We start from the raw sequence: 16882 nt of genomic DNA, 5'->3' as shown, positions 1-16882 counted from the left end.
ATTAGAAGCGGAAATAGCCCCGATAGCTCAATTTTCACTGGACAATTTTGTTCCCGGGCAGACTGACTCATTATCAGGCTGGTCGGCAATCGGAAGGTCCCTTGTTCAATCTCCCCCCCCACCCCGGGAGGGAGCAGGACGTGAGCTGGTGACAGGTGGGTTGTTGGTGTCACATCTACGGTGTCCTTCCAACTCTGATTGATTCCCTTCAGCCAGACACTAAACACCTGACTGCTCCAGGGGTGCCTGGCGGGGGGGGGGGGCTCACCCTGTGTCCAGAGCTCTGTTCTCCCCGGGGGGTGTGCTCGGGGGGTGTGCTGTACTGCTGTGCTGGTGTGCTGGGTGTGCTGGAGGGGGTGGGGGGGGGGGGGGGGCTCACCCTGTGTCCAGAGCTCTGTTCTCCCCGGGGGGTGTGCCCGGGGGGTGTGCTGTACTGCTGTGCTGGGTGTGCTGGAGGGGGTGGGGGGGGGGGGGGGGATCAATAGAAGTCTATATCTTCTTCTTCCTCTTTTACTGTTATGAAACTTGAAAGGCCATACCCCTGATATGATATAGATATAATACTTCACAGGCATCTGTCTAACGGGCGAAGTCAAGGTTATTTTTTCACGCTCCGCTATGCTGCCTGCACAGCTTGGATACAGTTACAGTTCGTTGTCTCTGATTAAGTCAGTATTATTCCTTGTTTTTGCTCCCAGTAGGCAAGGAAACGTGGCGTCTGTTTTACCTTGAAATGACCAATGTAGCTCCCACTGCCCTCAGCAAACGTCTTGACAAAATCCCAACGTGAAGATAAAATCTATTCCCCCCTTATATTCTAGTATATTCCCTCGACTCTGGTTGAAAGTGCACAGTGCCAAGAAACATTTAAAACGTCTTCCCTTTATGGAAGAACTCTAATGCCGTTATGGGGTCAAATGGTTGAATATACAAACATGAATTGTGCTTTCCAGGGAGAGAGGCAGTACAGTACTTCTCCTTATGGTGTTATGGATGACCTTCTGTATGAGATCTCTCATGTAGATTACCTAAGCAGTGAGTCATACTCCATTCTCTGCCAGTTGAGGCAATGAGGCAGCGAACAGTTTGCCATGACAACAAAGACTCAGTTATGCATTTCCTGCAGGTGTGGCCTATGGAAACATGTGCAACTAGTCCTAGAGGTATAATACTTTGGTACTAACTAGATAACGGCAATAATAACTATTTGACAACGCCACCCACTGAACGGGTGAGGGACCCTCAAGTTTGTTACGGCTAAGTTTGTTTCTCGCTAGGACGGGTCCTGAATGAACTGGACCAGAGGCTGGTGTATCAAACATAACAGTACTTTATTACAATATTAAAAGACAGATGACAAGAATGAAAAACAATAAACACTATAAAAGGGTGTGGGCAATGGACCTATCGCTAAGCCACGCCCCCTTTGAAAACTCGGACAAACAAACAACGCTTCACTGACAGTGACTGACTGGCCGACTGTGACTGAATGACATTCAATGACTTACAATGGCGGGAGTTGGCACATTTCTGATTTCTGATTTACCACAGCAAGTAATAGACATGTTTTTTAAAGATGACAAGAATATTTAGTCTAGAAGCTTTTCACCATCAGATATTAGCAAGTTGTTTGTCTGAATTTTCTGCCTGTAGTGACTTTTGCTGTGATATGATTGGACAATTTCTATTTTGGGGTGTGGCTTAGCGATAGGTCCATAGCACAGGGGGCTACTAGGAGGGGAAGAGGGGGGGGCCCGCGGTTGGACTTTGCCCTGGAAAGCAGGCACAGACGTGACCTGTTAGTTAGGGGACGTACAAGCACAGCTAATGGTGTGGGAGCTCTATGGCAAAAAAGCTATGGGTTCTGAGTGGGTAGTACACAGCACACCAAGTATGAGGGCACACAACAATCATCTAAGGGTTCAAAGTATCACAGCACACAGTAAACAGCCTCTAGCGCTCAAACACAGCAAACAGGGTGAGTAAGGGAGCGCGTCTGCCCTACGATCAGACACCAGTCTGGGAGAGTAGAGTTCTTGTATGTGCACGATGCCCAAAGGATAGACCCCAAAAATAAACAAAATGTAAAACTGCTCTAAAAACACACAGCAAGGCTAAAACACAAAGGCACATGGGTAGGAAACAAAACAATGGCAAGACAGGGTAGGCTAGACCTCCTGTAGAAAGCACAATATTAGTATTACATCATTTTACACCACACTGACATGAGAATATTCTGCCATATCAATGGAATAGGTGCGTAACGTTCCATCCTATTGTGAGAGTCCCCAGGTTCTGCTCTCTGTACCCTATCGAGAGGGGACAGAGCCTTCTCTAAGGCAGCCCCTAGGCTCTGGAACAGTCTCCCCCTCCACGTCAGATCCGCCCAGAGCGTCGAGGCTTTTAAAAAACTAGCTAAGACACACCTTTTCTCCCTGACCTTTGACCTGAGGTGAGCCTGCCTCCCGACACTGCACTTTTTGTACTTTTATTTCTGCACTTGTATTTTGTAGTGCAGCTTGTTTTTAGTGTATTTGTATCTGTTGTTTCTCTTTTACTAGTGTTTTTCTGTTAAGCACTTTGGGCGGCTGTTTTTGTCGTTGTAAAATGTGCTCTATAAATAAACATGACTTACTTACTTACTTACATATATCGCTCTTCCAGCCTTTAAAATCACAAAGGCATTATTTATAAGTACAGTACCAAAACATTTGAGAATGCATTTCCCATGTGGTTTCCCAACAGAAAGGAGCATAGCGTAATATTCTGGAAAACTGAATTTTGACTGAGAAACAAGTTCAAGTTCTAGTTTAGCTAGAGTGGCCAAGGGGGTATTCCAACATCGCAAAAGGAAAATCCAAGCTTAGTCTTGAGAGATTTATCACAATAAGCCTGGATTATCCTTTAACGATGTTGATGGAATACCCCCCAGGTTCTTCCAATCAGTCAGGAGCAGAGAACCAGTGGTACGTACCCCCACCCCCCCCTATATCTCCTTCCTATCACCTATACCACAGGTATTCACGTCTAGTTTGATAGTCCAGTCATGCTTCCGGTGATGATGAATTACTGTAGAGCCATGCCTGACACAATAACTTATCAGCTTTTTGGGTGAATATATATCACCATGACAGCAAGGTCGGCGGTAGCTGTGGGGTGGGTTGGGCAACAAAACAGAGGAATAAACAACTAAATGCACTTCCCATCTGGAAGAGGGAGAGTGGAAGTGTTTGATTTAAAGAGTTTAGTTCTTTTTTTTTCTGGAGGACTAGGAGAGTTCTTTCCAAGTGCATGCCAGCAAATGCAAATGAAGAAGAGACTTACTGTTGTTGTTGTTGTTGTTGTTATTATTGTTATTATTATTGTTGTTGTTATTATTGTTATTGTTATTGTTATTGTTATTATTATTATTATTATTATTATTATTATTGTTATTATTATTATAATACACACTTGTCTTAAATATTTTAACTTTTTTTGTAAAGACCTAGTTGCCACAAGGGTCAGATAACTAATGGATTGAACCATCCATTCCACAAGAAATATGAAATTCTATTTTATCTCATAGTGCATTGCCCCCTGGGCTAACAGCGCTCATACATGCGAAGTCAACAGAAATCTCATTAAATGCCAATAGTAAGACTTTGCGCCTGATATCTGGCAGTGGGTCGGTGGGTGTGGACCTCGCTTTGCATTCATAACGTGAAATCCTGCTGAGATTGGAGCAATTTCAGGAAAACAGGATATTCCAAACATGTGCCACCCGAGACAGCCCAGAGCCAAGCCCTCCGTTCACTTCATCCTGGCGCAGTGCCACTCTTTGTTTACTCGTCAAAGATTTGGGTTCTTCTTCTGGGGTTCTGTAGAAGTCATTTCACAGTCACAGTGTCATGGGTCCTCTGGAGGAATCCAGTTCAGTCAGAAGGCTCTAGGATGTGAGAGAGAGACGAGCTCCTCTGTTGCTCGGTTCGGTAACTGTAGACAGATTTAAACTACCATCCGTTTTTTCCGCAATTATATTTGGCAGAAAGAGACTTTCGGCTGTGTTTTCTTGATAGCAAAATGTATCTAATATTTATAGTCTGCAGACTCCCATGTAATTCACTATGTGCAAAGAATTGTTGAGTCTGTACTTATTTAGTGCAAAGAAAGGTCAAGTGGAATGAATCAGACTTTAATAATAACATGTACTTATACATCTGGTACTTAATAGAGGAATGACCTTTTAGAGAGAGAGAGAGGGAGAGAGAGAGAGAGTGAGAGCGAGAGAGAGAGAGACACACACACAGAGAGAGAGAGAGACAGCGAGACTGAGAGAGAGAGAGAGAGAGAGGGAGAGAGAGACACACACACAGAGAGAGAGAGAGAGACAGAGCGAGAGAGAGAGAGACAGAGAAAGAGAGAGAGAGACACAGAGAGAGAGAGAGAGACAGAGAGAGAGAGAGAGAGCGCGAGAGAGAGAGACACACACACACAGAGAGAGAGAGACAGCAAGACTGAGAGAGAGAGACACACAGAGAGAGAGAGAGAGAGAGAGAGACAGAGCGAGAGAGAGAGAGAGAGACACACAGAGAGAGAGAGAAAGAGAGCCAGAGAGTGAGAGAGAGAGAGAGAGAGACAGAGAGCGAGCAAGAGAGAGAGAGAGACAGAGAAAGAGAGACACACAGAGAGAGAGAGACAGAGAGACAGAGAGAGAGAGAGAGACAGAGAAAGAGAGAGAGAGACACACAGAGAGAGAGAGAGATAGAGAGACAGAGAGAGAGAGAGACACACAGAGAAAGAGAGAGAGAGAGACACACACAGAGAGAGAGATAGAGACAGAGAGCGAGAGAGACAAGCTTCAGAACGAGTCCCTGAACTCTGCTTTTATATCCTCCTAAACACCACAACATTGAGACCAGGAGCTGTTGACCAACCAACTATCATTCATCTCATTGAAACTGAACTGAACTGATGACATCACAGTTTTGACATCTCAAGACATTCCACAGAGCTCACAGGCATTTCCCTGCCAGGGGATGGTAAAACTTGGAAGAGACAGTGGAGACTTCAAAGAGTACACACTGTAGGAGAGACAGTTAAGGCGTTGCAGTATTATGTAGGACCTGCTGGCTTGTCACTCTCTCAGATGTCTTTGATGTCTGGGCGGCAGTCGCCTCAAAGTCAGCTCTGTAGTTCCCCTGGTAAGCTCTCCTGTACACCAGTATTGACTTGTTCACTGTGAACGATACGATTCAGCCCTACAACTCCTGGTCAATGTGATCACTCTTTACACACCCCTATACAGTATTACAACATTAGGGAATTGGCCCCTCCAATGCAAATGTGAATTGTAATTGTAATCGACCTCAACCCTGCAAGGCACTTCAGCCCACTTTCACATAAGAGCATTCTGGATCTATCAAATGGTTTAGTAGAAGCATTGAGAAGTTTATAAGACGTACAATGTATACTTTATTAAGTGGGTGTTTACAATGTATTAAGGGCAGATGAATATGCAGCTGTTGGTGAACTGCATGTTCACCATTGAGTCTTATGTACTGTGTCATACTAGAAATCACAAAAATACTTTTTTCCCACCTGTTTTCCATTCCCCTAGTCTCATAGGGATAATTATGCTGTTCCGCCAAACTAATGGTGCTAATCAATGATGCCTTTATCCCTCATTACTTCCACAGGTACATCTGTACAATTCCACTGCGCAGGAGAGGACAGACTGCAGTCAGGTGATGTCTAATGAGGAGAATGTCAAACCTTTTCCACGGCGACCCCCACAGTCCTCCCCCCACCTTTATCAGTCGATGGCTACGGGTTGAAGAGATTCATTATGACACCTGCAGACTCTTCACCTCTGTTCCGATGATGTGGGGGACGTGTGGCTTTGAGATCGACGTGTAGCGCTGTGTTGTATCTACATACTGGCTGTTAACCCCTGTCTCTGTACTGCTCTCCAAAGAATGTCAGAAGACCTGAGAGCTCTATTGGGCTGATATGCTAGCATAAGGTCTTTCAGATATTCTGGTGCTGTGCCAGTGAGTGTTTTATAAAACAAGCAGAAGGATCTTGAAATCTATTCTGAACTTAGCAGGAAGCCAGTGTAGAGTCTCTAAAACAGACATAGAAACATGCACACACACACGCACACAGTCACACACACACGCACACAGTCACACACACTGATCGGGAGGAATTGGACTCAGCTTCTTTTTTTTTCCTTCTCAGAAACAACAAGCAATCCCAGACACTCTCTGTTTTTCTCTTTCACCTGTCATCCCAGTCAAATCTACACCGCCATTGTCAAATTGGCAGGAGTTAAGCTTTTTACCATCGCCTCATTTCCTGGAAGCTGTCACTTAATCCTTTCTGGGAGTGTGTCTGTCTGTGCTGCTGTTGAGTGGAAGCACCTATGGAGAGACACAGAGTACTCTGTCCTCTCATATTCATCCCATCTAAATCTGTAAATGGTGAATGGGCTGACTTATACTGTACAGCGCCTTATTCCAAAGCACTTTACAACGGCCTCTCATTCACCCGTTCACACACACATTCACAGCCGAGCTACCATGCAAGGCACCGGCCGGGCCCGCTCATTGGGAGCAATGTGGGGTTCAGTGTCTTGCCCAAGGACACCTAGACATGTGGCCAGTCGGGGCTCGAACCGCCGATCTGCCGACCTTGTGATCATTAGACGCCGGCTCTACCTCCTGCGCCACAGCCGCCCCACGAGGGAGACCAACCAACCGTCATTCATCTTTTTGAAACTGAACTGAACTGATGACATCACAGTTTTGACATCTCAAGACATTCTATGACCAAGACCTTGCGATGATTAGACGCCGGCTCTACCTCCTGAGACACAGCCGCCCCGGGCACCTGTCACCTGTCACCTGTGCCCTGCCAGTCAGTCATTGAGTGAGAGTCCGCTGGCCCTATCAATAGAACACGTCGCTACACCACCTCAAAGCGACATGTCCCCCACATCATTGGAACAGAGGTGAAGAGTCTGCAGGTGTCATAATGAATCTCTTCAACCCGTAGCCATCGACTGATGAAGGTGCGAGGAGGACTGTGTGAGTCACTGTGGAAAAGGTTTGACATTCTCCTCATTAGACATCACCTGACTGCAGTCTGTCATCTCCTGCGCAGTGGAATTGTTTCGGAGAGAGACGAAAAGTCACACACTTCCTCCCGATCAAAGTAAAAGTAAACTCCAAGTGTGTGTGTGCGTGCATGTGTGTGTGCGTGCATGTGTGTGTGCGTGCATGTGTGTGTGTGTGGGAAAGCTTTTGGAGAGGAGTACAGAGGCGGTTAGCGGTTAGCAGCCAGTATAGATACAACACGGCGCTACACGACGATCTCAAGGCCACACTTCCCCCACTTAATTGGAACAGGATGTTCACTTCTCCCACATCATTGGAACAGAGGTGAAGAGGGTGCAGGTGTCATAATGAATCTCTTCAATCCGTAGCCATCGACTGAGGGTGTGAGGACTGTGAGGATCGTCGTGGACAGGTTTGACATACTCATCATCAGAGATGTGAGGAGATGACATCCACACATCACCTGCAGACAGCATGGCTGTCATCTCCCGCGCGGTGGGATTGTACAGATGGGCCGTGAGTAACGAGGGCACAGTTACACTCAGTGGACACTTTATTAGGAACAGCTGGACACCTTCTCATTCGTTCAGGTGGTGTAATGGTGTGGGGGAGGGAATGTTTTCTTGGCACACTTTGGGGCCTGTTAATAGCAAACAATCGTGGCTTGAATGCACACACAGCCTATTTGAGTAGTATTGTTGCTGACCATGTGCATCCCTTCTTGGTCACAATGGACCCGTCTTCTAATGGCTGCTTCCACCATGTGCCACAAAGCAAAAGTCGTCTCAGACTGGTTTCATGAACATGACATGAATGAATTGAGGCTGCTTTGAGAGCAATACCCAGTATTAGTATAGTGTTCCTAATAAAGTGTCCAGTGAATGTATGTCCCTTTGTGCCACTGTATGAACGGACCTACAGGGACAAAGGGGGACAGACTGTGTCCGTACACTGCACACCTCCGTCTCATCGCTGCATTGCAGTTCGGCGGTTCGAACCCCGGCTGGCCACGTGTCGAGGTGTTCTTGAGCAAGGCCCTGAACCCCTAATTGCTCCAGGGTCGCCGTCTATGTCGCACCATCTAAATTCCAAAACATTGAATGAATGAATGAATGAATGATTGAATCGTTTAATGACCACACAACCTATGACTGACAAGTTGATTGCACGGCAATAAAACTGTTATTATTATTATAATTATTGTTTTCATTGCTGCATTGCTAGGCTATGTCCACATCTCCTCAATTATTCTGAACATCAACACTAAGAAACACAAGAAACACAGGCGGACATAGTGGACTTCTGCTGGAGGCAGAAGACAGAGGACAGACTGATTGTAAAGCATACAAACTCTTTACCATGAGCCCATCCTCCAATTCCTACCTCCACCAGCCTCCCCTGAACCACACAGTGTAGTCAACTTGTTTGTCTCTGAGGTATGCCCCCCCTCCAATGTCAGAAAGGGGGGGCGTAAGACAATATCAATGTTGTCTCTTCATAAGATCTGTGTTTGACGGCTTTCTAGTGTCAAATATTGCCGCTTTGTCAACAGCAGAAGAAAGATGCTCCTCATTTTGATGTCGTCTCTGTGAGTCTTGGTGCCTCAAGGGCATCAAGTCAACAAATCAAAAGAGCAATTCGACTTCTGTTCAGAACTCTTTCACTTGTTTGCTTTGTTGTCTACAAAACAAGTAAACAGGTCGTGAGGAGTTGATCTGGAAAGCAGCAAAACAACAATGTCTTCTCATCGAGCTCACGAGTGTCTGCTCGTTTTAAGTCGTGACCAAACTCAGAGGAAACCTATTATGCTCTTTTTTACCACAAGTTAATGTAAGTCCCCCAAAACAATGTCATTGATTTTTTCTAAATACCACTCAAGATTTTAATTCCGCATTAATTCAGCATGCCTCTCTAAACGCCTCTGTTTCAGTCCTGGAAGTTTCTGGAAGGGCTGTGTTTCACGTTTTGGGAAATCATCAATGATTCGCTGTGCCGCAGCGAAAGTGACAGGCAGATACACATGGGTCAGAAAAACAATCAGCGGTTTTCTGCAGATTTTCCGTGTGTTGGAAGAAGCGCGGCGAAAGAACACACGGTTCCGGGGGAATAAAATTAAAAACCTGAATATCCCAGCTTTCCCCACCAAAACAAGGAATCCAAAACCATTTAAATGGAAATGATCAGAGCTTCCCTTTGACCGCACAAATGCACAGCAGGGGAAATGTTCAACACAGCGCCCATGAGACCCCACTCAGGGTAGGCGGGGGGGTAGCCAATCTGAATGGGCTTGTTAAATCGGATGTTTCCCCCCCAAATTATGCAGCCCACAAAAAACTAACCAAATTGCTTGATTTCACAGTTTCTGTGTTAGTAGACCACACACCCAAATGTACAGCATGAGCACTGAAAAGACAAGTTTTTCATAATACAGGCAGGACCTTTAAGTCAGAGTTCTTAGGCCTGTGGTCGCCTCGGGTGGTCCAGTGGTCTAGCACCGTGGTCTACAGTGCACACATTATGCCCATGTCGGCATGGGTTCGAGTCCGGCCCATTCCCTGCTGACACGCCCTCTATCTCCCTTCTTCTCCTTACTTTCCTGTCTGTCTTCACTATCTGTCCAATAAAATAAAAAATACGAGTGGCACTGGCCCACTTAGAAAAAATAACTTATCTTTCTCACTCTCGCTACCCCCCCTGATTTCCCCCTGCCCTTCTTTTTTTCTTCTTTTTTTTCTGCGCTTTACAACGGCCTCTCATTCACCCATTCACACACACATTCACACACACATTCACACACCAATGGCGGCCAAGCCTCCATGCAAGGCCCCGGCCCGCTCACTGGGAGCAATTTGGGGTTGCTTCAATGCAATGGATTGGGTGAGTAATCCCCCCACTGCTACCTAGTTAACTATAACACTACATTGTTAGCAGGCTCACACAACAAGCTGTGTTTGTCGACTAGCGATGCGTGTCGTCGATTTTCAACAACGCTGAAACGGATTCACATCCATTTCCGAAAGAAAAGTCCGATCATTACATGACAGGAGGACCAAAGCATTAGGATGTGTCACATTTTGTGAATTGCTGCCTGTAGCCGTTCTGTTATTGTCGCCTGTTACAGCTGTGGCTCTGTTTCTACTGATAGTCCTCATTCAGAGCTGTAGCCAGCGTACACGCTTCACTGATGGGCCAAAGCTGTGTCTCTGCATTCATCCAATCTCCTCCAGCCCCCTGGGGAAGAAACCAGAAACCACTCAGAGGCTTTGTGGAGTAAGTGCAGACACGGTGACGACTTTAGATTCCTTCCTAGTGTTGTCTCTTAACTTAAAGAACTTGGTTGAAGTAGATCACAAGTAAAGAGTTCTTCTGAGTTCTAAGACTATTTATTTCCCTCTGATGATGAGAGACAAAAGAAAGCCGGTGCTGCATGGAGGAGCTGGTCAGAGAAAGAGGTCGAGCCCAGGGTCAGCTCACCTATTTGTATACAATCCTATTCATTGACTTTAGCTCAGCCTTCAATACAATAGACCCGGTCAATCTCTTCAATAAACTGGTGGACATGAACATTGACCCCTGCATCTGCCACTGGATACGGAGCTTCCTGTGGAAAAGACGACAGAGGGTCAAGATGAACAGCCTTTCATCTCGACCCCTGACCCTCAGCACAGGCGCCCCCCAGGGTTGCGTCCTCTCACCCCGGCTCTTCTCCCTCTACACCAACCACCTGATATCTCTCCACAGCTCAGTCACCATTCTGAAATATGCGGATGACACAACCATAATCGGACTCATAACAAATAATAATGAAGACCATTATCGCGAGCAGACAGCCCAAGCAGTCACATGGTGCCTCAACAACAACCTCCAGCTCAACTCATCAAAAACACAAGAACTCATCGTAGACTTCAGGCACAGCCCCCCCCCCAAAAAAACCCATCAATATCCTTGGAGAACCCATGACCATAACGGACTCCTTCAAATTCCTTGGCACTCACATCAGCAACTCCCTCAAATGGAACACCAACACAGACTTCATCACCAAAAAAGCCCACCAACGACTATTCTTTCTTAGACAGCTCAAAAAATTCAAAGTAAAACAAAAACTCCTCCTTCAGTTCTACACCGCCATCATTGAGCGCATACTCACCTCATCTATCACAGTTTGGTACGGCAGCTCGGACAGTAAATCAAAAAGTAAACTACAGCGAATAGCAAGGAAATCATCCAAGGTCATCGGCACCCCTCTCCCATCAGTTGAATCACTATATCTCAAACGCACCACAAATAGAGCACATAAAATTATCTCTGACCCCTCCCACCCTGCTCACCACCTGTTTCAACTGTTGCCCTCTGGACGGCGCTACCGATCCCTGGCCACCAAAACATCCCGTTTCAAAAACAGTTTTTTCCCCTCTGCCATAAGGACTCTCAACACCTGACTCACTGCACTTTATAAATTGTAAATTGTAAATATGTTTTTGTCTTGTGGTTATGTGTGTTCATGTCCATGTGATAGTTATGTGCAATGTGTGTATGCTTTTTTGACACTGCTGTATTGAGCTGTACCGAAAACAAATTCCACCGACCTAGGTCGTGTGGTCATTAAACGATTCATTAAACGATTCATTCATTCATTCATGATATGCAAACACAAGCTTCTAACAAGGTCCTATCACATTACTCAGAAATGTGATGTCACTCAGTGATGACATGTGATGTCACTCAGGTTATAGGTCAGGGGGCAGGCCACAGGAAGCCATCTTGAAATGACCATGTGAGCTTTAAGACAAAGGATCATAACCCCCCCCCCCCTTTAGGAATGCGACAATGTGTAACCCCCACAGGCATGAATGGGTGTGAAAGACAACTCATATATGTGTGTGTGTGTGTGTGTCAAAATATACCACCCTAGGCTAGGCTGTGGCCACATTTCCACTTAATTGTGAACATCAATGCCAAGGAATGCAAGGCACAGGCCAGTGGAGGCAGGAATTGGAGGACGGACTCATTGTAATGTGTCGCATGGAATGGAATGAGGTATGGTATCAAACACACACACACACACACACATTACCATGAGCCCATCCTCCAGTTTCTACCTCCACAGCCTCCCCTGAAGCACACGGTGTAGTCAACTTGTGTGTCTCTGAGGCGTGCCCCCCCCCCTCCGATGTCAGAAAGGGGGGGATGGAGGGGGGGACGGGGGGACGTAAGACAATATCAATGTTGTCAGAAAGAGAGAGAGAGAGACGGGGAAGGGGGTGGGGGATATCAATGTTGTCTCTTCATAAGATCTGTGTTTGTCGACTTTGTAGTATCAAATATTGCCCCTTTCTCGACAGCAGAAAGATTTAAGTTTAATCTCTGGGAGTCTTGGTGCCGGGGGGGGCATAACCAAATAATCAAAAGAGCAATTTGTCTGCTGTTCAGCACTTCGCTTGCCGCTACAAACGATTTGCATGATGATCTGCAAAACCTGAGATGAGATGGCAAAGCGACAAAACAACAAGCCGTCATTCATCATCTCCTCTGAACCTGCCGAGAAAAAAAAAAATGCTAATCTTGAACGCTTGGTCTCCCAGTTTGTTTTATTTCTATCTTTCTTGTGTTATTGATGGAGACAGCTGAGGGTCTGCTACAGTGTCCCCGTTGTTCCAGGACGCGCTGGGGGACTAAACGAAAATGGTAAACGGACTGACTTATATAGCGCCTTATTTCATAGCGCTTTACAACGGCCTCTCATTCACCCATTCACACACACACACTCGCACACACATTCACACACCAATGGTGACAAGCTACCATGCAAGCCGCCGGCCCCGGTCATTGGGAGCAATTTGGGGTTCAGTGTCTCACCCAAGTGGCCAGCCGGGGTTTGAACCGCCGATCGACCTTGCAATCATTAGACGCCGGCTCTACCTCCAGCTCCACAGCCGCAGGACAGCCGCAGAACATTATGCTGCTCGTGTTGGGAGAAGGGCATAACCAGGTATTCATAGTGCCTGTTTGGGGTGTTGAAGGCGTGTTGAAGGTGTTGAAGTCTTCCACTCATCCCCCTGCCTGATACGGTTGAGACGGTAGGCATTACGGAGATCCAGCTTGGTGAGTACCTGTGGCCGTAGTCATCAAGGGGAAAGGGTGATGGAGACAGAGTTGTTAAGCCCGCTATAATCAATACTGGGGCCAATCAATACAATCCAATCTTAAACAGAAACTGTAGACTTACGCGTCGCCAGGTCATATTGACATGTAAGAAAAGTGGAAGAGGCGTATTTTCTCTGAGCTTTCTACCATTGATTTTTAAATAGGTTGAAGGTACCATAATCTTACACACTGAAAAGGTTGCAGGTAGCATATTCTTACACACTGAAAAGGTTGCAGGTAGCATATTCTTACACACTGAAAAGGTTGAAGGTAGCATATGCTACAAAAAGCTTAAAGGTCACACCTGAGATACCCCCCCCCCCCCCAAGGAACAGATAAACAGATAAGACCATGGGTGATGTGTGTACAGTATATAGTAGTATACACTCACCGGCCACTTCATTAGGTACATCTTTTCAACTGCTCGTTAACACCACGTACCCCTCCCCTGGTGTAGGTGAAAGTGTTGATGTGCAGTCCAGTACAATGAGAACACTCACTTTAACAGGGTTCAGAATTTATTTACAACTGACAAAACATAGAATTCTCAGAGAGCTGTCTCAGTCTATAGTACCTAAAGACTCAACTGGTCAATCAACTGGTTCTGGTTGGTTTTAAGGTAATAATCACATGAACACATTTTGAATTTGAAGTTTTTCTAACTCTGACATTGACTCTTGTGTCAAGTGTTTCGTCCATCTATAGATTGGATGCTGCAATAAACATATTGACATATAAACATATTGACTGCAGCATGTGGTCTTAATGTTGTGCAGTTATGCACATTGAATACAGATGTCAGAATATTATCTAGTTATTGTATTTCTTTTCGTCCACTGTGGTGAAAACTGTCTTGACATGACAACAATGGCGCAATTGGTACAATTAAAGGTTTAATATAATACAACCCATCATGATTTTCTATTTACCTTGGCTTGCTGGTAAAATCTTGTTACAATGCACTTTGAGTGGAATACAGTATAATTGAAATTGAAAATAGATTTCCATATTTTCTTTTGTCCCCACATTATTAGCTGCACAATTCCGTGTCAAATTGAGTGTCAAAACCCAATTGTTTTTTTTTGTAAAACTTACAAAATCTTTACTGTTGCACATTATACAGACTGACAGATTTTCTCAGTATTTCTCTGCATTTTCGTGGCACCACAGCACAAGTTACAAGACCGTCACAAATACACATTGCACTGGCTCAGCAACACTGCCGACTAGTTTCCCTGTGGGCATTGCTCTGCCCATGAACAATCATAGAGTAACAGTATCATTGTTATCTTACAATAAATAACAGCAAAGAGCTTGAATCATGCAGTTACATTCAAGTCAAAACTCTGTAGTGTGAGTGTAAGGCGTTTGATCAGTCAGTAACTCTTGTGAAATGTCCCTCGATACGTTTAGTACGTCTCCCTAGTTAGCTAGAGGGCAACAGGGATTGATTATAACAACATTGGACAGTGCTTGACACACGCATTACAGCTACAAGTCAGATTTTAGGTCTGAATATAGTACCATCTCTGCTGCTTCCCTTATATGTTATAAAGGACGTGGTGATTTCTCTGAATAAGAAACAGCATTGCGCAGCCCTCTATGTTGACCTCTCTAAGGCTTTTGATACAGTTGACTCCTTCCTATTCCAGAGGTTATCTGCCATTGGTTTGGATCAGTCCAGTTTTCTCAATGTTATTAAAGGGGGTTCCATTCTAGGTCCGGTGTGGGAGCTAGATAATGTTGGTTTGTCATTGTCATATGCTGATGATACAGTTGTTTACTCCTTATCTACTTCAGCAGGCTTTTCTTGACCTTCAGCAAGGTTTTGAATCTACTGTATATAAAAAAAATCAATTGCTTATAGATTATAAGCTGTCGCTGAATGAGGACAAAACTAAATAAGCAACATATTTTCACTCTATATCCCTGAAAGGAGCCACAACTGAAGTCCCATAGTATGAGGGCATTTGGATAGATGATAAACTGTTGAGATCCTGATCAAGAGATTGAGAGATAAATGTTGAGTTTTCACAAATTCACATGAACACAACAGTCTCAGTTCTAAATCATTAGACTCAGTTATACTCTGAGTTTCTGTGTCTATCAGTCAATTTAAGACCTTGATAAAAGATATGATCTAATGTATGTGCTTTTAATGATTATATTGTGTAAATTGTTGTTTATTATTTATGCCATTTTAAACACAGTGTAAACATGTTTAAGATCATGCATCCAAATGTGCTTTTTATTATCCAATTATCCACGATTGCTTAATAGGGACGCAAGTGACGTCATTGGAGAGGTGATGAGTAGACCTCTCCGAAAACATTGTAGTTGTCCCGATGACTCTCATGCACATTATACAGTACTTAGCGGACTAGCTCATCTGTTTCACATTGAATCACTATTCTATCCAGCAATTAAAGAAGTGATGGGCCACAGAGAATGAAAAGAAGCAAAGAAGCTAAATGCTCCTTTAAATCCTCGCCTCTTTGATTTGTGATCATTTCTCTTTATCTGGAAGTGGAGGTAATTCACAAGCCATTTAAGTCAGTAGGGTGAGCACAGGAACACTACTGAGAGAGGGCTCCGTATAATGTTTAACATGATGTTTTTACGATGCCCCTAAAGTTTGGCGTTGGCCATTAACATGAGGGACGGTTATATAAATATCCATCAGTGGCCCTGTAAAGCTACCCACAAGTATTTTATAGTCCATCTTCATTCTGTTTTACTTCACTGGTTTCAGACACAGAGAGAAGCCTTTTTGTTGCAGTCATTATCGGAGGTTTAACATCTGTAAAACAGATTATAAGATCATTCACCAGATTTCTCCAGAGAAAGCTTCTAAGTGCTGTTGCTATTAAGGAGAGGTTAAAGTACTGTTGCTGTTTATTAAGGAGGGGTTAAAGGTGCAGTATGTAATTCAAACAACAACAAATGCGCTCCCACCACTTTTTTGGAGAATGCCAGAGAGAGAGAGAGAGAGAGAGAGAGAGAGAGAGAGAGAGAGAGAGACAGAGAGATAGAGAGAGACAGAGAGAGATAGACAGAGAGAGAGAGAGAGAGAGAGAGACAGACAGACAGACAGAGAGAGAGAAAGAGAGAAAGAGAGAGAGACAGACAGACAGACAGACAGAGAAAGAGATAGACAGAGAGAGAGACAGACAGAGATAGAGAGATAGAGAGGCACACAGAGAGAGAGATAGACAGACAGACAGAGAGAGAGAGATAGACAGACAGACAGACAGACAGACAGACAGAGAGAGAGAGATAGACAGACAGACAGACAGACAGACAGAGAGAGAGAGACAGAGAGAGAGAGACAGACAGACAGAGAGACAGAGAGATAGAGAGATAGACAGACAGACAGACAGACAGACAGACAGAGAGAGAGAGATAGACAGACAGACAGACAGACAGAGAGAGAGAGACAGAGAGAGAGAGACAGACAGACAGAGAGACAGAGAGATAGAGAGAGAGAGAGAGAGAGAGAGAGAGAGAGAGAGACAGAGAGAGAGAGAGAGATAGACAGACAGAGAGAGACAAAGAAAGAGAGAGAATGGGGGAATGGGGGATGAGGGATGGGGCTGGTGAAACCACCCTCTCTCAGTTTCCTAGACAGAGCTGTGGAT

Source organism: Nansenia antarctica (assembly GCF_963989245.1).
Source record: "Nansenia antarctica genome assembly, chromosome: 1".
Classification (NCBI taxonomy): Eukaryota; Metazoa; Chordata; class Actinopteri; order Argentiniformes; family Microstomatidae; genus Nansenia; species Nansenia antarctica.
Note: the sequence above shows the minus strand (reverse complement) of the source record.